The following is an 8,529-nucleotide window of genomic DNA, read 5'->3' on the forward strand; positions in this document are numbered from 1 at the left end:
GACATTCAGACTATGTAACCCATCGTCATTTTTACTCTAGAGAGTTTAACCCTTATTGTTTTCTCTGAACCCCCAGGAAGACGTGAAAATAATTCTAACCATTCGTTCTTCATAGAAAAGGTTACTACAGAGTAGCATGCCTAGAGACAGAACAATATGGAATTAAATGAGACAGTTCCCAGACTCCGCATCTAGATGAGCAACTCTGTGCACTGAACAAGAATTTCAGGAATGCTGCGCCATCAGGCAGGTGGAGAAAGTAGCCCCCTGCCTCGTGTCTGCTCCGTCTCCCTCTAGGAGTGTGGACTCTAGAACTTCTGCTCAATGCGGCGCTGTCCCAGCCACTCCACAGTGCCTGCTGCTACCTTCAGGAGCCCTAGTCAGATCCTTTGAAACCTTTGCGCACAGACACAGCCCTCACAGAATGCAGATGGAATGCAGGGGCCATTTGACAGAATACAAAAGGAACACACAGTGGAACCAGTATTTGCTCAACAGGCCAATTTGGTTTGTCTCATCCACTATGGCATCGGCACACAACAGGCACACCTACAAAGCACCTCTTTAAAAAAGCTAATTAAGTACTCGAGACCACAAATCAGTTGTTACAGTGTAAGAAAAAACCAAGCTAAACTGTTTTTTCTTCCTTCTGAGCTTCCATAAGGAAATCTAATTTCTTACAATGTAATTTAATTTGGATCCTTTGACTTCTTCTCTTCCCCATCAGTTTCAATTTGATCTTATTCATTCATGGTTGCCTTGTTTTTGCTAGCAGCATACTTTAACACACCGGAAGAAGCTTCACAGCCGAAACGCTGTGTTTTCTTCTCTTCTCAGCATGGAATAAACCTTTACTTGTTACTTCAACGCTTGCAACGTAACCCACTGCTAAACACTAGAATTGCTCTGTTTTTTACTGTCTCTGTTAATTAGCGAGATTTGCAGATAAAAAGACACCTCCAGACAAACGTAACACTTATACAAACTTAAAATCCATTTCTGTTATTTTTTAGCATTATTAACTAGAATGACTTCAAATGTTGTACTTGTGATTACCGTAACACAGAGCAGTGGCACTGTGGCTAAGGATCTGCACCTGTGGCTGGAAGGTTGCCAGTTCAAATCCCATGGTCGGCAGAGGAATCCTACTCCGTTGGGCCCCTGAGCAAGGCCCTTAACCCCAGCTGCTCCAGGGGCACCGTACAATGGCAGACCCTGCGCTCTGACCCCAAGCTTCTCTCCCTGGCTGTGTGTCTGTGTCTCATGGAGAACAAGCTGGGGTATGCGAAAAGACAAATTCCTAATGCAAAAAATTGTATATGGCCAATAAAGTGATCTTATCTCTTATCTTATCTCAGTGTCACCTACAAACTGTGCTTGAGGAACTCGCGAAGGAAAAAACTCTCAGCGCACAATAAGGACAGCAGCCTTATTTCTTCACTCGCAGTGTTTCGATGTATTAAATTGCTCAACAGAATCAGCTCCAGTTAAATTTCAAGGGGCATCGAGTGCTTAAAAATAAACACTGAATACTATGAGCCTTAGGTGAACAGTACCGTGCCGCAGCATGGATTTCTACCAATCTTCAACACAATGACATGCATGAAGATATATACTGAAACACTGCTTTATCTCTATTCTATAAGAACTATTTTCTTGGCATTTCATTTTTAAGAAGACTAGGTACAGTAAGGCAGACTGACTTGCAGCAACAGGCAATTGCACATCCGCAGAAAGTCTCGATCCATCCATGGTACTGGCCTATACTGTAAAAGAAATCGAACAACCAACTAAACCGGACCCGCTCCTCCCCCCAGAACATCCAAGTGGCACGTTCAGTACAGAACACTTACGTAACGACCAGAAGCCCAGACTGAAGTGAACAATCTGCACCTTCCCTTCCTTTCTTAAAATATTTTCAAATAGCTTAACAAGTTCAAGTGAAGACGGCAATAAAAATAAGCTCACATGTCTCTGCAATCATGCCTTTTCGGTTTTGCTGCGGCTTCTCGAGACCTTCAGAACAAGACTTTGAAGCAAGCAGTCTGCATGGCACACACCGACACTCAAGAAATGCGGCACTCAAGCACTCTTCTGCCTTTCCTGTAGGTAGAAAATAACACTCCGGAGCAGAAAACGTTTGGAATTTAAAATAGAACATGTCTCTTCTTGCACTCGGCCTTCATCTCATTTCCCACTGTAAGAAAATCCAGTCACCTGACGAAAATGTAACCAGGTAAACCTCACAGAGAATTCAAGTTCGATATCAGATTAGAAAAGGAAGACTCCCAGCATGTTCCTCAAATTTGAATCTTAAAACGAATGGGGAGATACTTGATGGTCAAAACCGCTTGATTGTTCTCATCACACATAATATCAAAACTATGTTTTATTGGCTTCCTTTTTCTGTGGGTCTTTTCTGACTGTTTTGTTATTTAACATTTGATCAATGGGCTGTTAATCCCTGCATGTTAGGAGGCACCAGAAGAATTTGTTCCTAGGATAGCTTAACTGCCCTTTTACTTTTGCACATTCAGTATAAAAAGTCAAACAAAACAGCATTAAATATGTCACTCAGATGGCAATGTGAACGTCTCTGAAAGGATGTAATATATGAGGTTTCAAAACTGGCAATTAAGAATTACAGCACTTCAACAATAAAACATCTCATGTGGAACAGAAATTTGAATTCCTTTTTATTGGAAAATTACAGATAACAGCCAAACCCACCCCCCCAAAAAGAATTTAGTTGCAAAGCAGTAATGGTGTTCTGAGACAAGAATTCCACTGTTTATTACGTACTAAAAATAAAAACAGAAACATGATGGCAAAACTCACCCCCAAGGCACTGGGTTTAAAAGCTAAGAGCCTGGTTTTTACCGAGACCCAAGGAAATGATGGAAGTGCTCATGAGCAGGAGACAGCCGCTTAATAAACAAAGCCTATTTCATTACCCGCAGTAGCTCAGATTTTCCAGGCTCCAGAGCCCCCGTCCTCCCTGCCGGTCTGTGAACCAGTTCAGTCTCAGACAGGAGGCTCTGCGGGCTGGAATCGCTGGCCGGGGCTGGTTGTGCACTGCAGACATTAGTGGCCTGTGATCAAGCAATCGATGCTGTGACTCATTCTTTCTGGAATGGTTTGTTCATAACATGATTAATTAAAGAAAACCAAATTGTTTAATATGATAATCCGCCGTAAAGGTTACTTCTTTGTGGCCTCAGTCAGTTGGTCTTGTTTTATACGGCATATAACTATATTAATGCTGGAAAACACATGGGCACACATTTTATTTTCATACAACGCCATTGAGATTCCTGTCGAAGCATACGCACTGAGACATCATGCTTTTTTGTAAGATGGGCGTTAACCAACTGTATGGAAATGTTCTAACTGGAACGTACTCAGAAATGAGCAGTAATGTATTGTCGCCACCACGCTCCCAATAAACAGCAGTACACCTGGAATACAATATCAAAAGCAGGTTGAAAACTCCTTTATCTTCGCACCCTGAGCATTTTCAAAACCTGTTCTTCAGAAGCAATAACATCAAGAGCCATGACAGCAGAACACAGGAAGATGCCCTGTGTAGAAAACATCATCAAACACTATAATGGCTTAAAGACAGATATGCACAAACGTCTCCTTCGATTCTGCTGTGGGTTGAGCGATGCTTTCAGATGGGAGCAGAGGGCCCCACTGGGCCATGGACACCCCCAGGGTCAGAGCCAAAGTGCAAGGAAGCAGGTAGTGATAAGCATGACTGCTGAAAGAACCAGAAAGTCTGACAGCTTAATTTTCTAACAGCTCAGTGTACCACTTAATTGTGTGGGAATCTGGAACATGCTAGCCAGCCGCTCCGCTGAAGCCAAACCCCTGGCTCGTTTCGAGAAACAGCTGGATGAGGTCCTGGGACTAATTAACGACTCACTACCGAACGGGCTAGACAGGCTGAATGGCTCCTCTCATCCGTACCTTTTCCTGTGCTCTGTAATGTGATGGACAAGACAGCCCGCTGGTGGCAGATGTCCCCCAGATGTGTGGGGCCGTGCAGGCTGCTGCTTGACAATAATAACCACAATGTCTGTGACACAGCGCTGAGTCATAGGTGGCTTTCTACAGGAACAGCCCTTCCAGCGGAAATCACTCAGAGAAAGTGTGGAGGAGAGAAACGCCAAGCAGGCTGCTCCAGGCCTGGGGAGAGCCCAGCTCCAGGCCCAGCTCCAGGCCCAGCTCCAGGCCCAGCTCCAGGCCCAGCTCCAGGCCCAGCTCCAGGCCCAGCTCCAGGCCCAGCTCCAGGCCCAGCTCCAGGCCCAGCTGCGATGTTTTAATGCCATTTTCACTTTGGCATGCAAAGTACATGCAAGCATGGGCAGATGCCAAAGCACTCTAGTACAACCACAGAGCCTTTTGTACAGGTAAATCTCATTATTGAATGTTTACAGCTGCACTGCACTGTTTCGTAACTAGGCTAGCAGCATATTCCTGAGATGTGAGTAAACACTGCCCGCTGGGGGTTGGAGCCGATTAAGGATCCACAGCGTTTTCACCTTCAGCTCTGCATGAGAAAGAGGAAGACCACAACAGCCAACCACAAGTTTTGTTTTCTGTGAGCTCACACATTTGTAAAACTGCCAGCAAGCACGCTGACCACCTCACGCCTTCTGTGTATTGGAAACAATCACTACTGCGTTCAGGTGAAATCACTGGGAAGGCTGCAGGCAAAGGATGAAATCCCATACCCGAGTTCTGGTTCGTTATATTGTTAACTGTTGGAGAGCTACAAGTCATTCTGAAATACAGAAAGAAGAAACAATGTTCTGGCTGTTGAGCCTTCTTCAGGTGTGAGTCTGTCTTCTTTGCAACTGAGACACACTGATGCAGTTCCCCACATGTATGTGTACCTACCTTTCTGTTATCAATACAAATGAAATGACAAAATCTCCTGCATTAAGGTCAGATTTTCTTGTAACAAAGAAAGGCCCCCTTACAACCTTGCTAGTACAGAATATTACTGTATATATTTCTTAAGATCCATCCATTTTCTAACCGTTTTATCCAATTCGGGATTGTGAAAGAGCCTGAGTCTATCCCAGCATGAACCGGGATGAATATACCCTGGACAGGACGTCAGTCCATCGGTTTACGCACAGAGACACAGACACACACACTCACAGCAGGGTCACTTTCCCTAAGAGCCAATTAAAATACCAGTATGCCTTTGGACTGTGGGAGGAAACTGGAGCACCTGGAAGAAACCCATGCGAATACGGGGAGAACATACAAACTCCACACAGACAGCACCCCAGGAATTTAACTGAACCCTAGTGCTGTGAGGCTTGATGTTAATTAAACAGCATAGGAAATAACAGTGATCCACCCTGTTGTAGGAGCGAGAAAGAATTACACATCCCAACACAGATTCCAGCCACTCAAACTGCTCTCCGCTGGCTTTGGGTTCTGGAAAGCTCTTTTCCTGGTAAACAACTTTCATGTTTCCTCATGTTATTCAAGCTGCCTTCTAAATAGACAGCCAAAAACCTGCAGGAATGTCAAGTCCTTTCACTTAATAGCAGCATCAAGGCGGGTGGAGCAAGTATCTCCAACTGTTAAAGGGGAAAAAAATGCTTTTGTTTGCAAGTCATCCTTTCCATGCGAACCCTACAAAACTCCCTCCAAACCTCCTTGAGAAAGATCGTTCCTTTAACGCCATGCACACAGCAGAATGGGGGGAGAAGGAGACAGTTTACAATTGAAAGGATAATAGCTGTTCCAGTCTGACAGACGTTAATGTTCCATGCAAGGGCCCTACAGGCTTACCCAAGAGGCCTGTGGAACATCTAGCTAACATAAACACAGCAAGAACACTGTGCTTGCTTTCAGAGGCAGCTGAGGAAGGATGAGGCTCATGTCACCTGAAACCATCCTTTAAATATCTGTCCTTCCGTTTCCGTGTGGAAACATGGGCTCTGGCTACCCCACGAAACCGAACGGGATGATCAGAAAATGGATGAATGAATGCAAAAACATGGTCTCGCTCGACAGCCTTAAGGCAATCTCGGAGCACATGTAGGACACCAAGAAAATGAGTTTGCCTGTTTTTATCACACCAGACTGCTGTGACAGAACGCGTGGAGATCTAGCGATTCTTCAGAGAGTCGAGCTCTGTGATAGTGTCCAGTTTCATCCAGCGGTTAACAGCACGCAGTTTACACTGCTGGGAAAGGATGGCCAGAGAAGTTAGTCTCATGTAACAGTATCCAGCAACATGTGCACTGGGTTGTAATGGCAATAATATCCCCCTACACTCTTACTGATGAGCTGGAATATACGGTGTCAGTGCTGTGTGACAGTGTTGTGTGGGATTTTTCAACCAAATGATTGCTCAATTACTTAATAAAATACATCAATACTTCAATCAATACTTGTTAACTGATCACAGTTAAATTGTTCAGTCTTTTGGATTTGATGAATTAAAAGAAACCATTAGCACACCAGGATACAAAATCCCCTGCTTAGAGTACTGGTTGGGTAGACCAGTCGTTTGCAGTCTGTAAACGCTATAGAAGAATAACAGCAAACTGAGCGCCCAAAACCAAGCGGGAGAAAATAAATAAATGACACAAATTGTGGTCACATGCCAGACCCACAAACGACTAATTCTCTGTTCAGGGACAAGATTACAATACTGCAGTTGTGTCACACTGCAATCCTGCAGAAATATATCAAAATATGTACATCTAACCAGAATATCAAGAAACACGTTCACAGAATTTAACTCAGTTTCATTAAAGAAAACTCCGCTAAACAGGAAAATAACTTCCACTGTATGTGAAACACTATCCGTGAACACTTGAGTACTGACGACGCTTGCACCGCGCTAAATTGTTGACTTTTGCTATGTGCGATCATGACTTGTCTCATCATCAGTGGAAGCAGCAAGGGTATTTTTAGTGCAGCTCAGACACAATTTACTGCAGCATAAATCTAAAAATGCACAGAGTCGATTAGCAAAAAGCCACTTTAGACCCACAAAACTTGCAAGCAGACCGCGAAAAAACACCAACCAATTAATATGCACAGGCGAAGCTGTCTTCGCCGTCCCAGTGAAAACATGCCCTGGAGTGGTGCACCTCGTATTTAAGACAACCTGAAAACAGCTACTGAATCGGTTCCCTGAAAAATAGCCCAGGTATCGCAACTAATAACACCGAGGGACCCCCTCGAAAGAGTAAATAGCTGACCGTTTTCGTATGCTACACAAATAAATGTCAAGGAACCGATAAAGACGTATTAATACATAATAAGCTTTTACTCAGGGAAACAATAACTCATGCTAACTATCAAACTGCTCGAAAATGCCAAGGTGGGCAGTGCAGATCTTCCTCTGCCGTGAAACGGAGCTGCGGTGTGACATTTGCAGGTGAGGCACAGAATATCAATAGGGGTGAACGCGGTGGTATTTACGTGCTGGCAGATTTGAGAAGATGGGGCATTAACCGCCATTAAAAGCAATCACATCATGTGATCGTGTATCATGACTAGGGATAACCTCGCTTGTTTTGAAGGTCACCTATACTAGAAATTATAAGGAAACGAAACGGTGTATCTTTTTTGACGTATCCTGAAATGCAATGCAGAACACGCGTTGAAAAACACCAAGTGGAAACGGCTAAAAACCGTGCACCATTACAACCCCCTCTAGGTGGTTATACGATGTATGTAGTCTGCATATTAGGATTATTCCATCACTAATCCTCATTTAAAAGAAGAAGCATTCCAGTCTTTACACTGACCCCAAGTTAACTCACATCTCGGCTACTCACAAGTGCTGGTCTCCTAGCAACAACGCAGCATGTTCAATTATTATTATTATTGTTGTTATTGTTATTATTCATCAGCCTATAAACAAGATACAATGACATTTCCGCTATTTTTACTCACCGAAAATTGAAGTAATGAAGCGCCCCACTGCTCTTTCCTCTTTCGGGATCACAGACGTGTTCATATAATCCCTGGCTGGCCGCCGTATGCAAAAATCGTAACATACGACATTTCCCGTTAGCGAAAACCTTACGGGGGGCTTAAAAGGTGAAAAATAATAATTCCGTGCAGGTTTTCCGCTCGGGTCCCGCTGAACTGGGACGGGCTGACAGGCGAGGCGAGTGTCGTGGACGGAGCAGTGTTTCAATTCGGCATTGCAGACGCTGTGGAGGGGGGCAACTGGCTTTTAGCTCAAACGGACTAAAAATGCTTTGGCCTTCTGCATTTTTGTGGTCGAGAAGATAGGCAAGCGGTGTGGTGTCACATTGTGCAATACTGACGAGTCAAAGTACGCGGACTCTTCGATATCCCCTGGTGTTGTCAGCCCCGCACTGATTGCCTACCCCTCTGTTTTTCTCTCTTCTGTGCAAGAACAAAGCTGTGAGGATGGCGCTAGTTAGCTTTTTGTGTGTGTTTTTTTCCTCCTCTGGTAGGTAGAAGGAGGAGGTGGGAGGGCCCTAGCTAGCCGAAAATGTAATGACTGGTTTG

General features: G+C 44.3%; 1 protein-coding gene across 15 annotated transcripts in view; it reads right to left on the reverse strand.

Moving 5' to 3' along the window:
- LOC102685831 (membrane-associated phosphatidylinositol transfer protein 2) overlaps positions 1–8,505 on the reverse strand; it is a 104,009-nt gene extending 95,504 nt beyond the window's left edge. For 4 of the 15 annotated variants that reach the window (XM_069181912.1, XM_069181911.1, XM_069181914.1 and 1 more), the window contains exon 1: positions 7,942–8,503. The gene's annotated coding sequence lies outside the window, so the exon portion shown is untranslated. Of the gene's footprint in view, positions 1–1,968; positions 2,062–7,941 lie in introns of those variants that run through there. The other 11 variants (XM_069181913.1, XM_069181903.1, XM_069181904.1 and 8 more) reach the window with 5 other exon arrangements.
- Positions 8,506–8,529: the final 24 nt, after the last annotated feature.

The sequence above is a fragment of the Lepisosteus oculatus genome, chromosome 22 (assembly GCF_040954835.1).
Source record: "Lepisosteus oculatus isolate fLepOcu1 chromosome 22, fLepOcu1.hap2, whole genome shotgun sequence".
NCBI classification, from domain to species: Eukaryota; Metazoa; Chordata; class Actinopteri; order Semionotiformes; family Lepisosteidae; genus Lepisosteus; species Lepisosteus oculatus.